We start from the raw sequence: 25,711 nt of genomic DNA, 5'->3' as shown, positions 1-25,711 counted from the left end.
CAGGAATCTCAACAAACACAGGCAGAAAAACTGTTGGGGGGGATGCAGAAGACCAGGACATTCCAGGAATCTCGTAATTATGCCGTCAAAAACGGCCGAGGAGAAAACAGAATCTGCAGAGCATCCGGGGAAAGACACTGACTGGCAAGGCAGGTGATGGAGCTTCTTGGCAGAGACCTGACGCAAAAGTTAACATGGAAAAGAGAAAAAAACATGAAGAGTTGAGCCTCTACAAGCAGAAACATCCTTCAAAACAAAGATGAAATAAAGATATTTCAAGCCGGCAAAAGCTGAGGAATTTGTTATCCCCCCCCCCCGATTTAAATACTATCAAAAGTTCTTCCAGGCTTCAGATCAAGCAAAGAGGAGCTAGAGTATGATAACTCCATAGGCAAACACAGTCACAGACGTCCAAAACTCACACTCAGATGCGTATAAATGCACAGTTAAAAACGATTTTAAAGGCAGCCATTCTGTAACGAACTCCAGATGGCCGTTCACAACTGTGTGAGTCTTTCTCTGCTGTATTGCTGGGGAGAGAGTGATTCAAAGCATAGGAACGCACAGTTCATGAAGACTTGGGCATAAAAAGGGTAAATGTCCTACTCGTCAGAAGGTCATTATAAAATGACTGTTCTTTGGTTGGGGATAGAGTTCCTCGGAGAACCATGTGAGGTGTGAGCACATCCGCAAGGATTACCACAGAAATCTCAACCGTGCAACCAGAACAGGGTTCAGACAGAAGGCTGTTGAGAGGTTAAGGTGGCTTATGACTGGAGGATACTCTACAAAATGTCTGAACTCAAGAAGTTCTCTGTGAGGGCCAGCAAAAATAGCTCAAGAAATAAAGATACTTGCTGTACAAGCCTGAGTTCTATCCCAGGGACACAGGAAGCATAGAAAGAAAAGACCAAATCCACAGAAATGTCTTCTGATGTACACACACACACACACTCACGGATGCACGTGCATAGTAAATTATCTTTGACTAAATATTTCCTTTATATTTTTAAACTTTTAATGAGTGTGTGTGTGTGTGTGTGTGTGTGTGTGTGTGTGTGTGTGTGTGTTTGCTTGCGCTTTGAATGACATATACTAGGATTTTAGCCTAGAGACATGGGATTTAAAATTTGGACAGCCAGTGTGGAAAAGCAAATGCCCTTTGGAATGAACTGATGTGGGTGGCCCAAAAGCCCTCAAGGAGGTATGTTCCGGATCAGATGAGTTGTAAGACATCCAAACCTTTCCCGAGGCTGTAGCTCAGACCCTGTCATGTTCTGGGCCAGTCTCAGACTATGGAGAAATCTTGCATGGGAAAGGTCTTTAGTGAATGGCACCAATGACTGAAAAGAGAAGTCTCATAACAAGTTAGCTTTGTTCCACCTCCAAACACTTATGTGGATAAACTTGAGAAAAGAAACTTAAATGCATTTACTTTAGACCAATAAGTAAAATTTCCACCAACCGACCCATATACAACAGGTGTGATTGCAGAGCCTTGACATAGAAAAGTCATTTACAGACTGTGAAGTAATAGGCTATTACGTCTGGGGAAATGGTTCAGTCTGTGTTTAGTGCACAAACATGAAGGTTTGAGTTTAACCTCCTGAGCCCATGTGAAACTTCCAGGCATGTTAGCGCACAATTGAGGTTCTAGACCTGGAAAAGCAGAGACAGGTGGGTTTGGGTCCTGTAGCTTGCTACCCAGTCAATGGAGACTATTCGATGAGTTTCTGGCCAATGAGAGGTGCTGTTTCAAGGTGGGCAGTGCCTGAGAATGACTCCTGGCCTCCACACAGCAGTGAACACATCTGCAGATGCATTAGTGCACACGCACGCACACCACACACACACACACAGACATACACACACACACACACACACACACACACACACACACACACACACACACACACACACACTAGCTATTAGAATGGTTGACAGTGGCATTGTACCCGGAGTGTAGGAAGGAGGCATTATTTGTTCTGACTGCAGACACAGGACTGGCTCACAGAGATGAGGAGAATCTCTCCAGGAGGCAGAAAGACTGACGGTCCCAGCAGGAACTTGAGTCTAGATGTCCAGTCTTTCCACTAGTCACAGTCATGTTCTACTGCAGACCCACTTATGAGAAAAGCCTTATTCCCCCTGAAGCCTATGTGCTAAGAACAAGCAAAGCCAAGCAGCAGAGCCTTCCCGTCCGCTGGCTCTGCTCTGAAAATCCTTAAGTCTTAAGCTACTTGAAATTAAAGCCTGATCCCTCTCTCAAAGCGTTCTCTGGAGTGGACTGGGTTATTCTGGGTGCCCGAGAAAGGGCAGAACGCTGCCGTATCCTCTCTGGAGCGAACACCTGCAGCAATTTCTCACACCCAAGGTAATCTCATGTACTTGCTGCTCAACAATGCTTAGCAATCTGTTCGGTGAGGTCACGCTTCCTCAGCAAACAGCAGAATCTAAACATCTACTCCAGGCGTGGGACGCCCACTGGAGTTAAATTAGGTGGGTGTCTGCTTGGTTAACGAGTTTCCCACCAACTCAGCTGTGGCCATCATAAGTATTGATCTGGCACAAACGAGAAAGCTGATATCCTCAACCTATTGCTTAACCCTTGGTTATTTCCTCCATATATTTCTACTCTCCTATCTCTGTTGGGAGGTGTATGTATGTCTATGGGCTAGTATGTGTACATGTATGAGGGTTAGTATGTGTACGCGTCTGTGGGTTAGTATGTATACATGTATGAGACCAGAGGTCGAGTAGGAGTGGTATTCTTCATTGTTGGTTGAATCGGGGCTCATTGGTTTCTGCAGGTCATTGATTAGACTAGGCTGTCTGGTCTGTGGTCCCCTGTGACCCACAGGTGACACTACCCAGACTTGGCTATTTCGTGGGTACTGGGGATGAAGTGTATGTCCTCATACTTGCAAGGTGGGCACTGGGCAGACTGAGGTATCTCCTCGATCTCCCTTGTTAGCCTGCCTATCTCTAGGCTCAGGTTCCTAACAAGGGTCTATGGATTAAGGTTGTAAAGAAGAATCCTGTGTGGGCTTTGACCACTGCGATTGCCTGTCTAGCAGCCTCCCATTTCAGAGTTGCCTTCAGCTCTGTACACCCTGCCCCCTACTGTTTATCAGCAGTCAATGGGATTTTGCAGTGACAAGTGACATCCCTGAAAGCTTGGGACAGACTTTGCTGAGCGTGCACACACAGCCTTGCACACCTATTAAGTTGAATTTTTGCCAAGGACCCTTTAGCCAATCCTAATGAACGGCTGTTTTCCATTTAAAACAGCGTTAACTTCCTACGGTTTGTTACCTAGAATGTAAGCAGCAATGACAACATCGAGGGGCAGAGGTGTCCCTGTGCCGGGAGCCCGAGTGTCCCCAGAGCCTGTGAAGTAAGTTTTGGTGGTTCTCATGCCTCTTCTACTGCTAAGAGCAACTGTGCATCCCTGAGTTTAAGACGATCTGCAAGGGGAGAAAGTGTTTTATCTCCCACTGCTTCAAACGTCTGGATGTGCAAAGCTCTGTGTCTGTGAGAGCTTTGCCTTGTTCCTTAGATTGCCACACCATGATGAATGTGTAGAACTAACCATTCTGTTAGAGAGTGCTATGCCTCCAGAAGTTGAGAAAGCCCCCTTAGCCTCTGCCATAGTCTGATGCTTTCGCTACTATAATTTTAAATGTTTGGCACACCCATCAAGTCTTAGTAGAAATTCCCCTACTGTAAGAGCAGGAGCCCAAGCGTACCGATGGGGAAATGAGTAGTTAACAGAGAAAGGTCTCTGGTTTTGTGGGTATCAGCCTCGGATTTGAACATCGAAGAAGATTGGGATATTAAAGTGTCAAGACACTCCTTTTACAACCAAACTTCTAGGAATGGAATGCGGTTCTAGGTTACAAGCTCCTAAGGCTATCTCTTTCTTGTCAGGTGCTTACAAGGAAGGGTTCAGTGAGCCCACTCACTACCCAATTCGGCAGACAACAGAAGTCTACCCAATGCAGTGGAAAAGTACAAGCAGGGAAACGCACACTCCCAAAATAGAAACTCTTCGGTGGCAAAAAACATTGGAAATGATAATACCGTCCCACTACACACATTTAATAAATTTAATCAATTAGCGTTTGTTTGTTTTGTTTTAAGACAATGTTTCCTGTTATCCAGGCTGGCCTCAAAGTTACTACATAGCTGGAGGTGACTGGGAACCTCCTGCCTCCGTGTGCCACATGCTGGGATGACAGATGTGGGCCACCACACCTAACAAGCCCAGTGTTCCAAATACCACTTCACCTTCTTTCCAGGTTTTACTTTACGCCCTGTATCGCTCTTAGCATACCATACCCCAAAGTTGAGACTGGACAGCAACTCTCCTGTACCAAGCAGATGGATGGTGAAACAGGGGCAGAGCAAGAGGAGAGTGGGACACAGGAAGCAAGGCCGAGCTGGGCTGAGCAAGACTGAGCTGGGATGAGTAAGGCTGAGCTTGGATGAACAAGGCAGGCTGGGCTGAGTGAGGCTGAGCAGGCTGAGCTGGGCTGAGCTGGGCTGAGCAAGGCCCAGCTGGAATGAGCAAGGCTGAGCTGAGCTGAGCAAGGCCCAGCTGGAATGAGCAAGGCTGAGCTGGGATGAACAAGCCATGGTCTCTACATGTCCCTGGCACCAGGCACAGATTAGGGATGTCACTAACATTTGCTAGTTGATGAATTAGTAGAATAACAAAATAGTTTTGAATAGCAAAGAACTCTGTAAGCAAAAACAACTAAGAGAGAGAAAGAGAGAGAGATAGAGAGAGAGAGAGAGAGAGAGAGAGAGAAAATTAATTGAGGGAAGTGGCAGATGACTAACCAAGTTGCAGAGTCCTGGAGTCCATAAATCTACAAAAGTATCTCATTCTGAAGGAACTCCTACAGCAATCAAGGGACGAGGCCTAAGGGAAGACAGAGGCAGCGCAGACAATTTACTTCTCTGGGACCCAAATGCTTTTGAGCAGATAGGCCAACTTAATTAGGAAACTTGTGTCAGATCCACACACTCTGTTCTCTTCTCTAGTGGGGAGTGAACACCGCCAGGGCTGTCCAGCCTCTTAGCCTTGTAACTCGTTCTCATCTTGTTCAGCTTGCAGCTCTGTGATGTGTGGTGCACTGTGATAGTCAGGAAAGGGCTGGTCTGTATCTATTCATTGCTCTCCCACAGGCTATCTGTGGTTAGCACTTCATTGGGAGCCTCTCCTGTCTGACCATGGACACCAAACACAAATAGGATTTTCTTACTCAGAATATCAGTATAAAGTATACTTCTCAAACCCCCATCTTTTCTTTAAACATTATTTAATCCTCTGAGGATTTTAATGTGCAGATACAATGTGTTTTTATCTCACGTTTACCCTCTCCTCCTCTGTTCATCTCCTCCGAGGTCCCCCACCACATTTCCTCCTCCCAAGTTCATGCCTTTTGTTTTTTAATAATTCAACAAGTCCAGTTAATGTTACCCAAACACACATGGGTGTAGAGCCATCCACGGGAGCATGACCAACATACCAGGGGCCATGTGGGGCCATATCACTAAAGAAAACTAGTTTTCCAACTTCTAGCAGCCCTCAACTGTCAAGAGCTCCTCAGTTAGGTGTGGGGTGTCATGATCAGTCCCTGCTTCGTGTTGGAATGGTGAGTCATAGCTGCTGTGAATTTATGACTGTGCCGTGCTATCCAGGAAACACTGCCCTCTCTGACCTCTGGCCCTTACAATTATTTTTCTTCTTTCTCTCTGTTCCATGAGCCTTGGGAGAAGAGACTGTGATACAGATGTCCCTTTGTTGACAGAGCGCCCCAAAGACCCTTGCTATTTGCAGTTTGATCCGTTGTGAGCTGTCTTTGCTCTTAATGCTGACGTTAGCTCAAAACTCACAGGGCCTTCGTACCTTTATTCCAGATATTATCATTCCCCAAGTAATTTCCCTGGCTCTAGTTTCTTCCAAGTTACACAATATTACTAGGTTGACTTCCCTCAGCCGCAACTGAACTTCTACCATTTCTCACAGTCAAAGCCGTCTCTAATAGCTCCTTGGTAACTGAACAGGAAGTCAACCCACCACCCCTGGACCACAAGGTCACGAAGACTCATCTGCCAGGCGGTAGAACTGGGGTTTTCTGTGCTATCCATAGAGCTACAGTGGTGTGGTTCGCTGTTCCCTAAGTGCAACAGTGCTGTCTCTCTTGTCTTCTCCTCATGTAACATATTTTTCTACCATCTCCACATGTTTAATGTTCATCTCAGACATCCATCCCCTTGAACTCAACCTGTCATGTCTGCTCCCACGAACTCTCTCTCCCACCTCTGACTTTGTCTATACACCAGTCCTATACCTCTCCCCAACCCCACCTGAGCAACTCTGCCTCTCCACTCTATAACTTTCAGTATCTAGAATAATTGATTTTAGAAAATCAGTATTTACTTTTAACTACATAAATAAATGATGAAGTTTTTTTTAAAAAAATCTTTTAGACGCAAATCTACGGAAAGAAATCACCCAGAGACAAGAGAGCGTAAATACTATTCCTGCACAGTCATAGAACTGTCGTTGCGGAAACCAACTCTCTCTACCTATGGCGGATGGATGCTTGCCTTCTACCGCTGGCCGGCCCTCATGTGAATTCTTTTCCTATATTTGGACAATTCCTCACTTTAAGGGACCTAATGTCTGCCTGGATGAAAGCTTAAGCCACCAGAGATTGAGCGTGAGGTCCCAGCACCACGAGGACAGTGTCAATGCAACATCCAGCATTTACAGCCAGGGCAAGGTGGCGAACCAGCCACGTCTTGACATAGCTCTATGTTTTGCCTCTACTAGACCACAATCTCTGGCATCCCAATAAATACCCTGACCTGTGCAGGTCCCATTCCGGATCCCCACACTGGCGGGAACCCCTGCCTGTCTACCCACCTTCACTGAAGCACGGGGCTTGCAAAGTTCTCTGAGGGACCCCTTGATGCCACACCAGTATTTCCCCAGCCGAGCCCGAGTCCTCATTAGTTCTCATCAGTAAAAGTTAACAGCCCACCCTGCTACCTTCATTAATTTCTAGACAAACATGGTTTAGACTCACAGTGCATGTTGATCTCTATAAATAAAGGATCACTGACTGCTTCCAAACAAATCAATCTAAATTAGAGCTTCCCACAAGGAATCCAAAGCATAAAAAAACAGAAAAAAAGTTTCTTTAATAAATGTTCCCGGTACTGGGTGGGCCACTGTTACAAACAATTATATACATATGTCATATGTATATCTGTATGTATGTATATGTATTACGTATTTATATGTAGATAGAAAGATAGAGAGACAGAGGTAGATGTGTGAATTAAGAACATGGTTATTCACCAAACTGAGAACAGGATCCCCTTGGGGGGAATTAGAGGAAGGATTGAAAGAGTTGAAGGAGCTTGCAACCCCATCAAAAAAACAGTGCCAACCAAACAGAACTTCCAGGGACTAAAGCACTATCCAAAGACTATACATGGACTGACCCAGGACTCCAACTGCATATGTAGCAGAGAATAGCCTTGTTGGGGCCCTTGGTCTTGCCAAGGTTGGATCCCCAGTGCAAGGGAATATGGGGGAAGGCAATAATGGGGATGTATAGGGGGAATACCCATATGGGGGAGGGGGAGGGAATGGGGGCTTATGGACAGGAAACTGGGAAGGGGAATAACCTTTGAATTGTAAGTAAAGAAATATGTAATAAAAAAATTTTTTAAAAAAGAACATAGCTATTAAACTGGTTTAGTCGAGACTCTAGCAGATTCCCTTTTACTCCACAAGGTAAGTAAGTAAAGGGTTTTGACCTAACAGACACTGGTGTGGTTTTGTGGCTGAATAAAGACATGGGCCACAAAAAAGTTGGCAAGAGTAAAGAATCTCTTAATGTACAGTGACCCAAAGTTCATTGAAAACCAAATGCAGAGTGAACATGGTTTTTCCTGGAAGTGCTTGCCCATGTGTACCCTGAAATCCCACTGCATCCGGGCACATGGCATGCATGGTTTACACTGTGTGTGTGTGTGTGTGTGTGTGTGTGTGTGTGTGTGTGTGTGTGTGTGATGTGTGAATGCCACTCAACACCAAATCACTCTGCCTGAAACACTCTGCTCTGTTAGAGTTGAATTATAGTATCTCATGGTCCACCCAAAGTTTTCTGTTTTTTATAGAAACGTAATGATTTAACTACAGAAAGGACTTTATGTTTTCCTATTCTCATTCCTACCAAATCACTGGATCATTAGATTATATTGTGTTTGGGTGTTTGATTTTTAAAATTGCTGACCTGAGTCTTATTTTTTTAAAAAAAAAATTGTTCTGAAATTTTTGTCTTGGGATTAAGACAGAATGTCCGCAGGCTCTAAAACAGTCCTGAAGACATTTCTGCCGTGTGCAGTACATACTGGTATAAAGCATTCTCAGCTCTGGTTTTATAAAATTCAAAATGATCAGTTGAAGCTCGAAACTTTGAGGATACACGAGGACGCCTTATCACATTAAACATTCAGCCAAGATTTAATTCTCTGTATAAACTAAACAAGCACATTCATCTCAGTCATGCAGATCAGTGGTCTTTAATAAACGGTAAAATTTGCATGTATGCTAAACTTGCCTTCGATGTATTTATTATTTATTGTCAGCTAAATTTTATCTGTATACCTCTTTCATATACCCATACTCCTGGGATCTTACAGGAACTTTCCTACAAAAAGGGGCCTCAAGTACAGTAAGTACAAAAGGCCCTGGTCCATAGGAATTAGCATGTGAGTGACTCTGGATGAGCCCTTGCTGTGGCCTAGAGAGTCCCCCGGAATTTGAGTTAGAAACTTAGCCCCTAACACTGTTGATGAAAGAGATGAATCTTTTTTTTTCCAGAGCTGAGGACCGAACCCAGGGCCTTGCGCTTGCTAGGCAAGCGCTCTACCACTGAGCTAAATCCCCAACCCAAGAGACGAATCTTTTAGGTCTAAGTGATTTGCTTTTATGGCTGATGTCCTCTGAGAGGGCTTGATGGAGGGAATCTGGCCAGTTTCCCCCTTTTGCCCTATGAGGATACAGCATCACTTCTCCCAACACCAAGCCCACTGTATCCCTGAACGTGTGCTCCCGCCTCTGGGAATGAGAGGAGTGCAAACCTCCTCTTCTTCATAAGCTGTTCAGTCTGTAGTGCTTTGTTACAGCAGCAGGAAGGTACTAAGACGGTCATGAACAAAGACCAGCTGATCCAGAAATGCGTGATTAGAAGAGAATTTGTGTGTCTCTGCTAATAATTGTTAGAGATGTTGACTGATGGATGACAGGCTCTCCAGGAACGACTCTCGACCACACCCGCCAACTGAGACTTAATATGGAATACTGCACCTGTCTTTAAGAATGCAAATTCCAGACTCCATCTCCAGAGAATCTGATTCCATAAGTGGGATGGAGCCCCGTGGATTTGCCTTTTTAATGAGCACATCAGGAAATCTCTCACTGGCAGAAGAAGCAGGGTTGTCTGGAGGGCAGTTACACCCTTTAGAAACCCACCAGCACAGAGACCAGGCTGCTCAGCACCTCCTGTCCTAAGAGCTTGCCTCTTATTCTAAGTTATTCTAACTCCCATTCCCACACACGTGACCGTGACAGGAGCAGCAAGGAAGAGATTGTCTGGGTCCTCACAGGGGATGAAAAGATCCCTCTTCATCAGTGCTGTAGAACTCAGTGAAGACAGACTTGAGAGTGCAGAGGGGAAAATTCAAACCTTCGTACTGATTTTTTAAAAAGAAAACAAAACCTATCCAGTCAAAAAAGTCAATCCTACAACCTTTGGTAAACAGCTCGATATAACGTGTACAGTTAAATACATTAGCTTCCTTCCCTCGGCACAGTATCAAGGCAGGGCAGACACAACAAACGGTCAATAAAAACTATTAACAATTCCGGCCACTCTTTTAAAGCCTCAGTGGGCTCTTCCCTTCAGGCTACCACACTCTCAGTCCACACCAAAGACTTATGTCTCTTGCTGCAAAGAAATCAGTAGCTCACTGCGTGGCGTGACCTGCAAGTGATCAGGTGACGGCATTTTAGGAGAGTGTGAGGGCTCACGCCACATTTAAAAATTAACCAGAACTTTTCGGAACTGTTTCAGAATGTCAAGGTTTAATTAACTTACTTATTTAACAGACTCTCAGTGTGACCCTTGCAGAAGTCCTGCAGAGTTTCCAGCATTTACTAGCAGGCCAGTCGGGGGGGAGGAGGAGTGGGTTTTCTGTTTTGTTTTGTTTTGTTTTGTTTTGTTTGAGAGCTGAAGTGCATTCACTTGTCTTTTTTTATCACTTTAATAGTCCTTTGTGTTGCAGGTAAAGCATTATTAATTCATGTCCAACGAGAAATATACAAGATCTTTGACGACATAGCAGAAAGTAAGCGATAACAAACACTGAGCAGTGTCCAAAGAGAAAGGAAGAACTGGTCGACCCCTGAGATGAAAACCTGTAACTCAAAGACATGTCAGGACAGACAGGGACATCTGAGTTTCAGGCTCCGCTCCTCTGTGTGCAGTGGGAATTATTTCACAGCACAGAGTTTTTAGAACATTCTTCACGTTGTTTTATTCTTGCCTGAGTGCAGGCAGTCCCTGCTTGGGCTTCGTGAATGTCAACCCAGTTCACGCCAATAATGAAAACAGAATTCCCTCTCCACTCCTCCTCCTCCATTTTTTTCTGAGCAATTTGCATTAAATCGAGGTTAAGTTTTCCTCATCAATTCAATCGCTCTCAGCCCTTTATGAAATCTGCTCCCCATGCTGTCTGTTGGACCTCCCCAAGATGAGGCTTTGTTAAGGAATGTCTTCACAAAGTAGTTTTGACTCAAAATGAATGGAAACAGTAGCCTTTGCAACCCACCCAGTTTCCTTACCACACAATGAAAGTGTCTCGACCCCTTAAATGTCTTCTGCAACTACATGGTGAATAGCCACTCAGTGTGAGCAGAAGGAAGTTTGCTCTGCCTAGACTCTATTGCTGGCCTGACACGTGCTCCAAACACGCAGTGATTATGAACTAAACTGTTCCTTAGACTCTCAGTATTGGGAATCAGTCTAGGGATGCAGCATGTTTAGCTGGCCTTGTGTGCATGGAGTCCTGGGTTCCAATCCCAGTACCGTGCATGGTGGCATACTTCTGTCTATAAACTCAGTACTCAGAAGGTCGCAATAAGAATGCCCAGGAGTTCAAGGTTGTTCTAGATTGTTCTTTGTTGCTGTTATAAACACCAAACTAAGATCATCAGTAAAGGCAAGGCAGGAACTTAAAACAGGAATCTGAAGGCAGGAACCGAAATGGAGAGCAAGGAAGGGTATTGCTTATTGCTTTGTTCCTTGTGGCTTGCTCAGCTTGATTTCTTATAAAATCCAGGCCCACCACCTAGTAATGGCTGCCCACAGCAAGCTGAAACTTACTGCAACAATCAGCAAACAAGAAAAATGTCTCACAGTCCTGCCCACAGGCCAATGGGATGGAAGCAACTCCCCTGTCGAGATTCCCTCTTCCCAGGCAGGTCCAGAATTTGTATCAATTTTTTTAAAAAAAGGCAACCAGCACAAAAATCATCCCACAGTTGTACAGTGAGTTCAAGGCTAGCCTGGGCTACATATGACCTTACCTCAAAATAAAATTTAAAATCTTATTTACATCATTCCAGATTCAGAGGTTCGGTGTTATCATTTTACAGAATCACCAATGGACTCCAGTAGGACTCGCCCCAGAAAATGGCCATGATGAGCCTTGTAGGAGATTAACTATTGCCTGAGAACATCCCTCTGTGTGCCTCCACACCCATAAAACATACCCAACTCCACTTTCTCAACACTGCAGCCCCCAAATAGTTTGCAGTTTCTAGAGAGTTCTCTTTACCTTAAGAATAAAAAATTAAGTCCATCTCAGAAGAAAGTGCTGTTACGACATCGTTTTGTGAAGTTTCCCACAGTCACACAGCAGCTGTCAGTGTGGACTGAAGCCCAGTGCTGGATTAGCCTCAGATCAACCCCTCCTAGTCCAGCAGACCTTGCTCCCTTCTGCAGGCTTTCGAGCCTATGGAAACACACCTCAGCCATTTTCTGTTTTCCAAGCCTCACCTCTTCCTCTGCACTGCTCTTCCCCCAAAGCTGAAGACCCATCCTTCCCATCGAGAGAAATCTTTCTCTGACCCCAATTTCCTCGTTATATAATTATTCCATCTTACCTCACAAATGAGAGGCAAATACTCAATAAATATTTATGGTTTAAACGGGCGAGGAAACGTCTCTTCCCATCACTCTATCTCAGAAGTGCCCCACATTCCACCGCAGCCCCTCCTCCTACCACAGCTGGTCTCCAGAGGTGGCCAACAATTTCCTAATTTAAAAGCTCCAGGAGCTCTCTTGCCCTTCATTGTAGCTGACCTCCACACAGCATTCCGCATTGCTAGCCAAGCCTTGTGACTAGTGCTCTCATCTCTGAGTTTCTTCAGACTATTCCAAGAGCCATGTTAGCTTTCCTCACGCCTCTCCCTGCACCCCATCCAGGCAGGAGATCTCAGCCAGTGCTCTAACTTAGTCTCTTGTCGATTTATAGCTTGGGTGTTCATCTTTCTCACACCTTTCTAAATTCCCTTTTCATCTGCTCTCATGCTGGCACCTCTGTCTCTAAAACAATATAAGCTGCCCTCCCTCCAACCCCCAGCCTGCCTCCCCTCCACCCCCCAGCCTGCCTCCCCTCCATCCCCCCCAGCCTGCTTCTCCTCCACCCACCCCAGCCTGCCTCCCCTCCATCCCCCCAGCCTGCCTCCCCCCATCCTCCCAGCCTGTCTCCCCTCCACCCCCAGCCTGTCTCCCCTCCATCCCCCAGCCTGCCTCCCCTCCATCCCCCCAGCCTGCCTCCCCTCCACCCACCAGCCTGCCTCCCCTCCATCCCCCCAGCCTGTCTCCCCTCCATCCCCCAGCCTGCCTCCCCTCCATCCTCCAGCCTGCCTCCCCTCCATCCCCCAGCCTGCCTCCCCTCTACCCCCCAGCCAACTCCCCTCCATCTCCCCAGCCTGCTTCCCCTCCACCCCCTGAAAGAATAAAAAATGCAGCTAAGAAGTCAGAAGTTTAAAGAAGTCCTAAATACCTCAAATTCCAGAACCTGCCCTCTACCTGTACTAACTGATCATAAAGTTAGATTAAAATCTTAGAGAATAATCTTGAGAAGCAGGAAGTTTCTCCCAGGAACTGATGGACCATAAAGTTAAACAATCTTGAGAAACAGGAAGCTCCTCCTTGTAACTTTTCACTGGTATTCTCGACATTTTTCAATGACACCCTCCCTACCCACTTGGGTTGAGGTTTTTTCCTTTAAATTCCCCTTCTCTTAGTTACTGGGGGGTCGAACTCCACTGCCCCTGCGTGAGATATGAATCTTGACCCCAGTGCACTGGTTCCTATCAATAAACCTCATGTTTATTACAGCAAGGACAGTCTCACGTGAGTTCTTGGGGGGTCGCATCATCCCTAGACTTGAGTGAGGGTCTCCCTGCTCCGGGGTCTTTCACCCCCAGCCTGTCTTTCTTCTGTGTAACAAATTCCATGGTAACAAATACCAGCATTGCCCTTCCAATTTCAGCCAGAAGTTTAAGAGTTACTTTAAAATGAATTAATGAGGCTCACGCATCCCAGTCTAGACTTGAACTGCATATGTAGCTGAGGATCATCTTAAACTTCTGATCCTCTCATCTGGCAAGTTCTGGGAGCTGCACCACCATGCCTGCCTTTTATGTGGCTGGGGAATCCAGGTCTCCGTGCATGCTGGGTGAGCACCCCACCAACTGAGCTGCGTCTTCCAGACTCACACCAGGCCTTAAGTCCTGTGGGTGACTTTTCCATCTTGTCTCTTGATTCTGCCCCACCCTCATCCATTTCTCTTGTTACTGCCATTTAAATTTTTATACCCTCTCCATGAGGCCATGACAAAGCCTTTGAGCTGATTTCTTAGCCTCAGACCCCTTTTTCATAACAATGGAAGTTCTCTGAGAGTAGAAATCTCCCAGGCATCTTTGTATACCCCTCAGAAGTACTACTGAGTATTGATTGCTCAGAAGTAACTCCCACTGCCATCATGAGCTGCCTAAGACCAGCACCGCACCATGCCTGACCCATGCTCCACGGTCCTCAGCAGCACCCGCTCTCCTCTCATCACCCACCTCACCCTAGCCACACCCCTACTCAGTCCCTCACTCATCCCTAGTAAACACTCTGGGCTGCTTGCATCTATGGTATATCAGGATTGGTTTTACCCATGCTTAGCGAAATCCTCCTCCATTCTTCTCCTCTAGCAGTGCCAGAGACCTAGTGCATATGACCAGTAAGACTCTACCACTGACCCACATCACCAGTAGGAAACCTGTACGTTCATCAAGTCATAAAGTTGTACGTTTAAGTGATTGATTACAGTGTGTATCTGCATAAAATATTACCGCATCTCAAAAGGAAGAAGCAAAAGAGAGGTGAAGGAGAAGAACGCTGGTTTTCAGTTTTACAGATTGGGGAGATGAAACCCCTGAACCTTATGTCTCTCCCTTGACGCTGTTCTGGAATCCTTCCCTGAAGGCAGATACTTGGTACATTTTAAGCCCACAAATTAAAATCTGTCACTCCCACTATTGGGCTAGGAATGAAGAGTAGGAAACAGGATTCGGATTAGATGGGGAAATTGAGGCAACCCACAGGGTGCTATTGAAGGTCCCAATAGATAGTCTTGCCTGTGTACCCTCAGCCTGCTAATCCAGCCAGGGGGCTAAAAAGGCCACTCTCCACTTCTCCATCCTGACTTTAAGCACCTACAGGACAAGCACTTTAACACATAAAGATAGCATTTAGTTTTTATTAGCATTTACTAAGAGTGCCCTATTCGTGGGAACTGAAGAATTTCATCCAGGGCAGCTTTGGTCCTTAACAGTGAGATAATAGGGTTTACAGTGGGGAGGGACCTGAGGGATTCTGTGTCACCAAGAAACAAGGCAACAGCAGCAGCAGCAGCAGCAGCAGCAGCAGCAGCAGCAGCAGCAGCAGCAGCAGCAGCAGCAGCAGCACCAGGCCATCCTACAATGGGTAATAACTGTTTTGTAACCAATTTAGACTTTCAGCATTGTAACCATCTTCCTCCAGAAGAAACAGTGTTAGCTAAGGTGAGGGAAAAGATGATACGGATGAACACAGTGGGCTTCCCCCAACGCCTGCTTTCTTATTTATGTCAGAACTGCATTTATTCGATTCCATTTTGAATCTGTGGTGCAGCAGTGATTCTGAGCCCAGCTTTTGGAGTGGGCCACTCTCGCATCTAACATGAAAAGTCAAGCAGTTCTGCTCACCAGCATGTGATGAGAAGCTTTGAATATGCTGCCATTTACAAGGTGGAGAGAAATCATGCGAAGATTTTAAGGAAGGGGAATTAATCATGGGATTCAGCTGTCTGAAAGCTGCTGGTGTCTCTGACAAGTGTAATTTTATGAATGAAATGATGGGAAGAGGGCCTGATGGAAGTTTCGAGACAGAATGTTGACTTCCACAGAACGGTCTGATCTGGCAAATTTCCTGAAAGAGCCCTTCACCAAATAGCAGATCAGGAGCAAGGCACTGGTTTAAAGAGCCTGGGGTCTGTAAGAGCTGAGTAGGATCTCCAGTGCAGCTTGCAAAGAGTGAGAAGGGGATGCTGTAGAGTGTGGATGGAAGGGAGTGGGCCATACCGAAAGCAAACAGATTGTGCTGTCTCCGGTTAGTCATAAGGATGAGAGATAAACAGATTATGATGTCCTCACAGCTAAGACTAAGCTCCAGCTACTCATAAGGATGGAGGCGGAGCTCAAGACCATAATATTGATCCAAATAAGCCACAGAGTGATTGATAGAATCCCTGGCTATCAGAACAGAAGGTAAACACTAATTCATTATGACGAAATGCACCCCTAATACAGGCCCACAGCAACCCCCACAGATTAATACAAGATACATATGACCCTACACTTAAATAAAGAAAAAAGAAACCCTAAGCTTATCATAGATAAGAACCAAACAACAAACTGCAGACTTAAAGCTGTTCTAAGAGTTCGTGTATCAAAGTTAACAGCTAAAATTAAAACAAGAGCCTAAGGGTGGTAAGGAGAAAGCAAGCACTCTCTAACACATAAAGCAGTGTGCTGTGGTTTGAATGTGCTTCCCAGTATATAAGCTGGAGCCCTGACCTGGGCCACACAGCCGTGTTGAGGGTAGAACCTCAGGGGAGGGTCTGGGACATGGTCAGATGGCTGTGTGCTGCTATGGTGGGAAGGGGTTGGTTATTCTGAGAAGAGGGCCCTAATAAAGACACAAGTTCAGCTCCCTCTTCCTCTCTAAACTCTCTGATGTATTGCTCTAGGATAACACAAGAAGGCCATTACACTAATCCATCTTTGCGGATAGCTTAATAATGTGTTAGCGAAGCTGAAGATGGACTCCATGATTGAAAGATGAGCTGTCCAGATGCAGCGCAGAAAGACAAAATTTGAACGTTTAAAGGGACACACAGGAATAAAGCAAAGGTCCACGGGTGGCCCCAGTCAATGTCTCAGCAGGAAGCGGAGGGCAGGAAGGACTGAAGCAGTGATGTTAGGCAGGTAGTCGGGTATTTAAAGGCTTAGAGGACTTTGAGGCTGAACCCCTTCCTCATGATCACAGAGAACTGGAACCACAGACTCTAATTACAGATAGAAAGGGTGGGATCTGAGTCACATTTCTGGGTCTAGAAGGACCCATGACATCCTGATTATCTACAAGTCCATGAGTCCATACCTATCTAGGTATGTGCTATATAGAGTTCGTATGGGCTATCTAGGGTTCCTACACACTCTATGGGGTTCCTATGTGTTATATAGGGTTTCTATAGATTCTATAGAGTTCCTGTATAGGAACCAGAAATTCTAAACCTCATGAAATCACAGCACAGCAGAGGTTTCTGGAAGGAAACAGAGATAGACTATTCCAGGGTATGCACCACTGAGCCCTTCCTGGAAGTAAATGTAAATTTATCACCAAGTTAGGTGACATTGTAATCTATTGGAAAATACCGTGAATGAGGAAACTGTATCTGATGACCATTAGTTTCAGGCTCCCTATATCCAAATTCTTCAGTGCTATCTTAAAGATCGGATGTAGACATCCTGGACGTGACAGAGACCCGGGAGGGAATTCCTCACTCTGGAGGTTTCAGAACGTAATCGCCGGGTGCTGTCCAGTCTCCCACTCCATGTCGCTTTGTGATAGCCATGTATCTTCTACTCCACATTCTGGGAGTATCACCTGAACTCTTTCACAGAGGTGACAAGGCCCCAGGGAAGGAAGAGTAGAGTTGATGATCTGGGCTACAGTAATGGCAGAAAATATCCTAAAATTAAAAATCAAAGCTGTTCCAGTGCACCAAGCATCTAGATGAGTGTGAAGGACGGTACAGTCAAGTGAGCCATCGAGAAAACCGTGGCATGTAACATGTAACGTGTGCTGCGAGGGGCTGGGGAGATGGCTCAGTGGTTAAGAGCACTGATTGCTCTTCCAAAGCTCCTGAGCTCAAATCCCAGCAACCACATGGTGACACAACCATCTGTAATGAGATCTGATGCCCTCTTCTGGTGTGTCTGACAGCTACAGTATGCTTATATATAATAAATAATTAAATCTTTTTTTAAAAAGTGTGCGAGCTTGTGATCGGAGCGTGTGAGCAAGAAGGGAGAAGAGCCCCTCTGAGCCAGCGCATGATTGTGAATGCTTTCATTCATTCATATCTATCTAGAGGCTACTGTGTGTCGGAAACAACACCAAAAAGGCATCGCTTCCATAGAACCTTCCTCACAGTGATGGGGAAAAGTAAGTTGGATAGGTATGTTACAGATGAGGGCGAAGGATAAAACAGAGCAGATGGCGGAACCAACAGAGGGAAAGTGAAATGGGAACATCATCGTGGGCGGGTCTGAGAAGGTCAGATGATGTCTGCGCCAAAGCCTGGAGGCATTATAAAGGATGCTAAGTGGGTAGCTGGGAACAGAAACCAGGCAAGGGGGGAGGCCACGACAGCACAAGACCATGCTCAGGATCAGCAAGGACGCTAGAGGGGGAGGATGGAAGAGGAGGGGAAAACAAGGCTAGAGGGAGGGAAGAGCTGCTCCACACGGTCCCTCCTCCCTCCGGGTGACCAGCAGGATGTGAGCTGTCACTCTGGGGGACATGAAAAGCTCTGCCCAGTTCACAACCTGATCTACACGTTGGAAGGATGACTTGCATACAAACAGTCATAAGAAAGAGAGGAGAGGAGCAAGTTAGGGCAGAATCTAGACTTTGGTGAGCCAGAGCTCGGGACATGTCATACTGAAGACAGCCATCAGAAGCGGTCCAGTCTGTAGTGGACAAAGGAGCTGGTGAGGCTTTAACGTAGCGTATGAAAGAGCTTTCAGACCGCTGGCGAGGAAGGATGCAACAGACTCTTCCCCTCAGAGGCAAACTAGAAAAGAGCAGCGTAGGTTGGTGTCATTATGCAGGGGGAGGCAGGTACAGGATAGAACGAGGCCTGCCATTGGACGAGAAGGAAGGATGGGCGGGAGAAAGTTTTAGAGAGGCGGAGAAGGCCAGAACAAAGAGAGGGAGTGGAGAGAACATGGCGGCGAAGGTTAAGATTCCTCTCTATGCTTATTACAGATTATAGCAACTTAATTAGTTCAAGAGGGTGTATGGTGGCCGGAGGCACCGGGCTCCGACATGGAATTGGGATGTGTATGCCTGGCGCGGTGAAGGGCGGGGCGGCCTGACTGGGTGCCATGTTGGAATGGCTCACAGACAGCGGGTCAGAAAGTAGATGGGGGCAGCGTGGAGCCACTAAGATAAACTACCGCTAGTTCCAAGGGTCTGCTAGAGCCAGAACTAACGCAAGCGAACGGGTACGTGCGGGAACCGGTTCCAAGCGATTTTTACTTTTACCGAAACAGAGCAGGCTCAACCGGGAGCTCCAGAGCTTGGTCGGATTCTCCTGGAAATGTCAGCATGGACCCGGGAGGTTGGATAACTCACGGAAGGTTTCTGTGGGAAGCTGTTTCTATCAGGAGATGAGGCAGCAGCGGAATTGAGTTTATATTCTAATCAAAGACTGAGTAAAGCATTTAGCGGTCAGTTCAGGGCACTTCCCAGAGGCCTTGAACTGTTCTTACCAGTAAATGCAAGTTCATTATCAAATTAGGAAGTACTGTCGTCTATTGGAAAAGATTCTGGCGAATGACATAATTGCATCTAAATGTTCGTTACTGTAGACTCGCTGTTTCCAAATCCTTTTGTGTTGCTTTAAACACTGGGAAATCAATTTAAGAAGTGATTCAATTATGGCTGACTGCAGTGGGTCATATCCACAACCTCAGTACTTGGAAGATGGAGGCAGTGTGATCACGAATTCAAGGAGAGCCTGTGTATGCGGTGAGACCTTGGAGAAGAGAGAGAGGCAGCAGGTAGGGAAGTGTGTGCCTCTTAGTACCTGGGAAACTATTACTGTCGACTTAATGAGTTGCTGTGCTGTCTACTTAACGCCCACTTCGTAATTCAGAATAGAAGTCACACTCAATATTCAGAATCCATACTTTTCTCTCTGGAAAATCAGAACGGATAGACGCCTGCACGTTCCAAAGCCTCTGGTTTATGTTGGTACCTGGAAGACTAACTTAAAACTACTTCTTGTTGTTATTTACCCATCGGGAAGTTGTTTCCAAAATGTTAGAAGCGAGAACTTAGGTAGCACAGTAGTCATGGTTATAAAAATTAACCCTGTATTACATCCTGGGTGTTAAACTCACTTGAAATCTTATGAAAATCTCCTATCAGGTTTAGAAAAAAAACCAACGAAGTGTCCCAGTGCTTCGAATCTCATTTTAAAAATATTATGTTGTCCCTATTTTGAAAGTCCGGCTCCTGTTTAAATGCCTTGCTAGCGAGTGTCAGTTTGTGGGTGTTTGCAGGAAAGTCTTGCACAGTCATTTTTCTTCTTCCACCTTTTCATGGGTTCTGGGGACCAGTCGAATGCCCTACCCTACACTGTCCCAGCAACCATTGCTTTGTCACTGTTATTAACTGTGTTTGCTCTTGTGGTTCTGTCAGCCGGGGCCATGAGTACTTCATCGCTGGTCTCTTGCCTCACGAACACCTTCACGTGTCTGTCACGTCCACTTCCCCGGAGTCTCATCTTGTCCTGGTTTAGGCATGAGACTGGACTAGCTTCTAGCCAAAGACCTTAAGCAGGTTTGGTTACCTTTAGTTCCTTCTGTAGCTTCCCCGGCGCTTGCCTAGCAAGCGCAAGGCCCTGGGTTCAGTCCCCAGCTCCGGAAAAAAAAAAATCCCCTGCCTCTGTGTCTTTTCAGACCTACAGCATTCAGGGTAGAAAGCCCAAAGATTTGCCTGAGTCTGGGCATTCTCTCGAATATAAATTTCACTATAGTTAGCTGATATTTCTCCCTTTTATTTCCTCTCATTCCTGTTCTCACGTGAGTATAAAAGGCTCTTGCACTTTTGTTCACCTGGGTGATGTTTCTCTGTTTTATTATTTTTATGAATTTGTTGAAGAGGTGGTATTTGCATGGCGTTATTGTGTCATGTTTAAACAGAAGCTCTGCAGCTCTGACTGAATTCTCAGGTACAGGAGGACGCTTCTGCTTATTCGTTGGCATCACAGCCCCGAGGGAATATGTGCCCCAGCTTATGAAGCAACATACAGTCCCTTTAAGTAGAATACCCTCCTCAATAAAGGAAAGGATATTACCAAATAAATTGTCTGTGGGCTACTCCAACAGGTCAACACACCTCCTAATGAGAGCAACAAGCTTTTATAGAACACTTGGGGAAATAGCAGGTCCTCTAAGCCTGAGCAAGCACAGCTCGACACAGGGAACTTTGAGTGCTTCCTGTTTCCAAAGCCTCTTGTGCCTGCTTTTTTTTTTTTTTTTTTTTTTTTTTTTTTGCCTCAGATTAACACCTAGCACTCAGTGGCAGCCTCCTACTGGGTTCTCAAAAGTTTAATTCTTGGGGGGTGGGGGGTGGGGAAGACAGCTCAGTTGATAAAATGCCTGCCACACAATCATGAGACTTGAGTTCAATTCCCAGCACCCATGCCAAATGCTGGGCACGGGGGCAACCACTTACAATCCCAGCACTGGGCAGGCAGAGGCAAACATAACCCTGGGGCTCACTGGCCTAACTACCAGGCCTCTTGTCCCAGTGGGAGAGCCTACTGAGGAAGACCCAAGATTCATAACCCCCCCACGCATACCTTATACATGTGCACATGTATACACACATGCACTTTCACACACATGTGTACACACACAGAGGTGGGAAGATTATAATTCTTTCTTCCTCTGCTCGAAGTAAAAAGAAAAACTATGTCCTCCCTCCTCTTTCCCTCCCTCCCTCCCTCCTTTCTTCCCTCCCTCCCTCTCAGCTTAAATTTCTACCCTATTATGGACACAGTAACAGACAGTGGCAGTCCCAGTCTGGGACTGAAGATAAGTCGTCCCCCATGTGACCACCAGTTTAACCTGGGCTGCGGTCACAGGAGATGCCTGAAGAAGAAAGAGTGTGCCTCCTGCTGTGACGTGTCAAGGCAGAAGATCTGAGAGTTTCTGGAGGAAGATGTGTCTGCCCCAGACAAGCCACCATTTTAAAGAGCAGTTAGAAACTGACTGCACAGGAAGGAAGGAGGAAAGGACTCCCCGGCTCTTGGAAGAGCTTCCTCCTGCAAACCCTTAGCAGTCAGAGGGGAATACTGAAGAAACTGCAGGTGTTCTCTGAGTTGCCTGATGGGGTGAGGCACGTGGTGCTAGATGAGGCTGGTTATAAGGAAGTTGGGGGGGCATATCCTTGAGGTCAGTTCAAGAAGCATTAGCCCCTGTACCAAATGCCAAGCACACAGGGACTCAGACCTGGTCCTTAACCTCTGTAAGCTTATCACCTGCTAAGAGAGCCCGAAATACAAACAGAACTTCAATACCGCGTGCCAGGGGCAATCCCAGAGGACTCTAGTTCACCCTTAGGAGCTGGGGAGGACTCACTGGAGCCCCAAGAAGTAAGGAAGAAATAAACAGAAGGTGATGTAAACAGTAACGTGTTTCTGGCCAAAGGAGGAAGCTAGAATTGCGAGCTCACAGGTGATGAGGTGTGTTGTGTGCGATCCGACCGAGAACAAATACCTTCCGCTTGCTGGGCACACAGCATGAAGCACACGTCTTGTTCACAAGAGAAAAGCGAAAGGAAGAAACAGATATTGGAGGGCACTGGTGTCCTAAGAGCTCCTACAGGTTCCGAAGGGCTGCAGAGTTTCAGTCAGAAGAGCATACACTTAACACTGCTCACTGATAACAGCGCCATCCGTGGTAGATTTGAGGGAGACGGGCCTGATGGGAAGGGCAGTCAGCAGACTCGGGTGGCTTAAAGGAAGATACACTAGAGTGGATGGAGAGTTGGAAGCTAACCTGAGAGAGTTTAGGAGGCAAGATGGATTCCCAGCACTCACGCAGGGGTTTGTAACTGCCTGTAACTCCAGTCCCAAGAAACCTAACCCCTCTTCTTACCTTTTCAGGCACATTCGTACATGCAAGCAAAACACTTATAGGCTTAAAATAAATCTAAAACTTAAATGTTTTAACCTCAGGATACAAGAGGAGGAGGGCCCTAAAGGCATACCTCCAATGACCTACTTCCTCCAGTTAGGCTCCACCCACCTTCCATCACCTCTCAAGAAGGCCATTGGTTTATGACTCCTAGAGGAATTAAACCTATTCATTAGGTCAGAGTTGGTCTCGGGCTTTTGTCAGTCCATTAAGCCGATAATGAAGATCGACTAACACACTAGCAGTGGTAAGCTAAAAGCAACCCTGTGTGCAAACGGCCCTCTCAAAACCAACACGCAAAAGCGGGGAATGGCTCTTCTACGAGCTGCTTTCATAAGCAAGTTCCTGGGGTAGCGGTACTACGGATAAGGGTATAGAACGTTAGGTACACAAGTCAGCCGTGCTCGATATACGTTCCAGGTGCTGCCCGTGTGACTGAGCGTTGCTGTGCAAGCTCCGAACGTTTTGTTCTTGAACTCTGGTGCTCTGGCTACAAATGGGATCTGTAATGTTATGCTAATAAGAAGCGGTATTGTCAGAGAAGCCATCATTAAAGCAGTCTGCGTAGCTGTCGGGTGGCCTGCCTATTTCCAACTTTATGTAGAGTGAGTGGCAATTTGTAGCCTAGTGCCAGCAGCAGAAGTGTGATTAGGACAATAAAGATATTCACGAAATATGTAAACTCAGCTTTTCAGGGCTTTCAATATCTTTAAAAGGAAAAAAAAAAAAAGAAACCCTGCTAGTTCAGTCCAAAATGAAACCTTTCTTTCAAGATTTTTTTTAATGGAACTGGAACATTTGAACTGATTTATAAATGCACAATTCCCTGCATATTTATTTAATCAATTCGCCTATAACGCTGGCCATTTGTATGAGGCTGTATAGCTCTAGACACTCTTAGAGTCCATTCGACTGATTCAGGTAAATTTTTCAATGGTGTAGGGGTTGCTGAGGAGAGAGATGTTGCAGGATATTTGATCACACTGCGAATCTTGAGATTGTGTTCTTTACTGGGGGGGAAAAAAAAACCCTGTTTTTAGTTGTGGTGTGGCCCAGCCGTAGCATACACCTTTAATTCAAGAGCTTTCTGCTTGACTATTGTAAGTGGGGTTAAATAAAGTCAACCATTAGGTCAAGAGGCAGAGCAAGCAACCAAATGACGGGCGGTGAACAAAAGATTATTAAAAACCGGGAGTCAGGAAGGCAGATAGAACAGGAAGTAGAAGGCAGAGACACTCAGTTTGAAAGAGGTTCTTTTGAGACCGTGTGAGAGAGGGACCTTCAGGGCTGTCAGCTGAGGAGAAAGGTGAGCTGGGTGCTTTCTTTGTCTCTCACCCCAGCATCTGGCTTCTGAGTCTTCATTGTTAAAACTGAACAACTGAGATTTTGTTTAAAAAACAAATAAACAAAACAGAAACCAGACGGCTCAGCTATTAAGAGCTCTTCTGTCCTTCAAGTAGGTTCCGTTTTCCGGCACCCAAGCTGGGCAGCTCACAACCGTCTATACCTAAAACTGAAGCTCGTAAGGGACATGTATGACGCCTTCTTCTAGCCTCTGCAGCCGTAAACACATGCGGCACACACACTTACAAGCACACACGAAACTAAAAATTTTAAATTTTACCCAGTGGGATAAAAGTTTGCACTCAAGATCCCAGTAATAAGAGGATCTGGATATTGAAACTGAAATGGTCCGCAAATCTCTATTGGTTTTATGGTGGTTCCAATGAGTAGTGCCCCCACAGAGACTCACGTATTTAAACACTTGGCTCTCAGTTGGTGCCACTGTTTGGAGGATCAGGAGTTGCAGCCCTGCTGAAGGGAGTATATGACTAGGACAAGAGTGGACGTAAATAGCCTCTCCCTACTCCTGCTTCACCTTCTCTTGTCTTGATGTGTTCATCAAGCGATGCCCTTGAAGCCCTCCATTGTTGATGTTATTATTATGGTTAGCATTAAGTATGACTGGGTTCATGGAAAACCCCCAGCCAGCTGCAGTAGACTAATACAAATCTGGTGGTCAAAATGAGTAATAATATGATACGTCAAGACGCCCAATGCGATGACCTGTAACCTTTCCAAAAAACCAACATCCTGCTGACTAATAGTTGTGACAAACCTGTGACCTTTCTGACATCCTGTCAACATCAGCTGATTCCCTGACCACACGAATATTATGTCCTTGGCCTGCGTAAATGATTCTTACTTCCCCCCTTCCTCTGTTACCCCTGTTATGGTATAAATTCAGCCTTGGGGAAAAATAAAATTGTCGCCTTGATCAGACTCTTGTCTTGGCGTCCTTCTTCGTGTCTCTTGTCCCCCATTCTCTTCCAGGTACTCAACATCTGTTGTTGACATTGATGCTTCCAATTCAGACTCTCTCTCTCTCTCTCTCTCTCTCTCTCTCTCTCTCTCTCTCTCTGCTTCCTGATCCTATTCATACCTTCTCACCATGACTAAGACAACCTGTACAAGAAAGCACGTAAGTGGGCTTACAGTTCCAGAGGGTTTACAATCCATGATGGCGTAGCAAAGGTGTAGTGGGAGGAAAAGTCAAATGCTCAGCTCCTGGTCTACCAGTAGGAGACAGAGAGCACACAAGGCTGCTAGGAGACTTGAAGCCTCAAAGCCTGACCCTAGTGACACTCTCCTCCAACAAGGTCACACCTCCCAATCCTTCCAAAATAGTTCCCCCATCTGGGGATCAAGTAATCAAATCCATGAGCCTATGGGGGGACATTCTCATTCAAACCACCACAGTCTTATTATTTTATATTGCCAATATTTTCGCAATGGGGAACAAAACTCATGTCAACCTGGAGTAAATCTTTTTCCTGTTTACCTTTACCACCCTGAGGAAATAAAAACGGGTAAAGTGGCAGCTTATAGCCAACTCCCTTGTCCTTGGATATTAGTTCAATGTTGGGCAGAAAGCTGAATTAGTTTTCCACACTCACATGACTCATCATCCCTAAAAGTTGACATCCTTGGAAAGTCAAAATACGGGGACAGCTTTCCAGT

The 25,711-nt window shown here is 45.9% G+C and overlaps 1 protein-coding gene and 1 long non-coding RNA gene across 6 annotated transcripts in view; one reads left to right on the top strand and one right to left on the bottom strand.

Annotated features, from left to right (window-relative positions):
• Slc44a5 (solute carrier family 44, member 5) overlaps positions 1-25,711 on the bottom strand; it is a 295,495-nt gene that overhangs the window by 157,495 nt on the left and 112,289 nt on the right. The gene's annotated exons all lie outside the window — the stretch shown is intronic.
• Positions 18,654-24,973, top strand: LOC134485697 (uncharacterized). Its single transcript, XR_010063969.1, has 2 exons — positions 18,654-19,543; positions 21,523-24,973. It is a non-coding gene; the product is annotated as an uncharacterized LOC134485697 (long non-coding RNA).

The sequence above is a fragment of the Rattus norvegicus genome, chromosome 2 (genome assembly GCF_036323735.1).
Source record: "Rattus norvegicus strain BN/NHsdMcwi chromosome 2, GRCr8, whole genome shotgun sequence".
NCBI classification, from domain to species: Eukaryota; Metazoa; Chordata; class Mammalia; order Rodentia; family Muridae; genus Rattus; species Rattus norvegicus.
The sequence above is the reverse complement of the archived record's forward strand: the minus strand, read 5'-3'. Positions and strand labels throughout refer to the sequence as shown.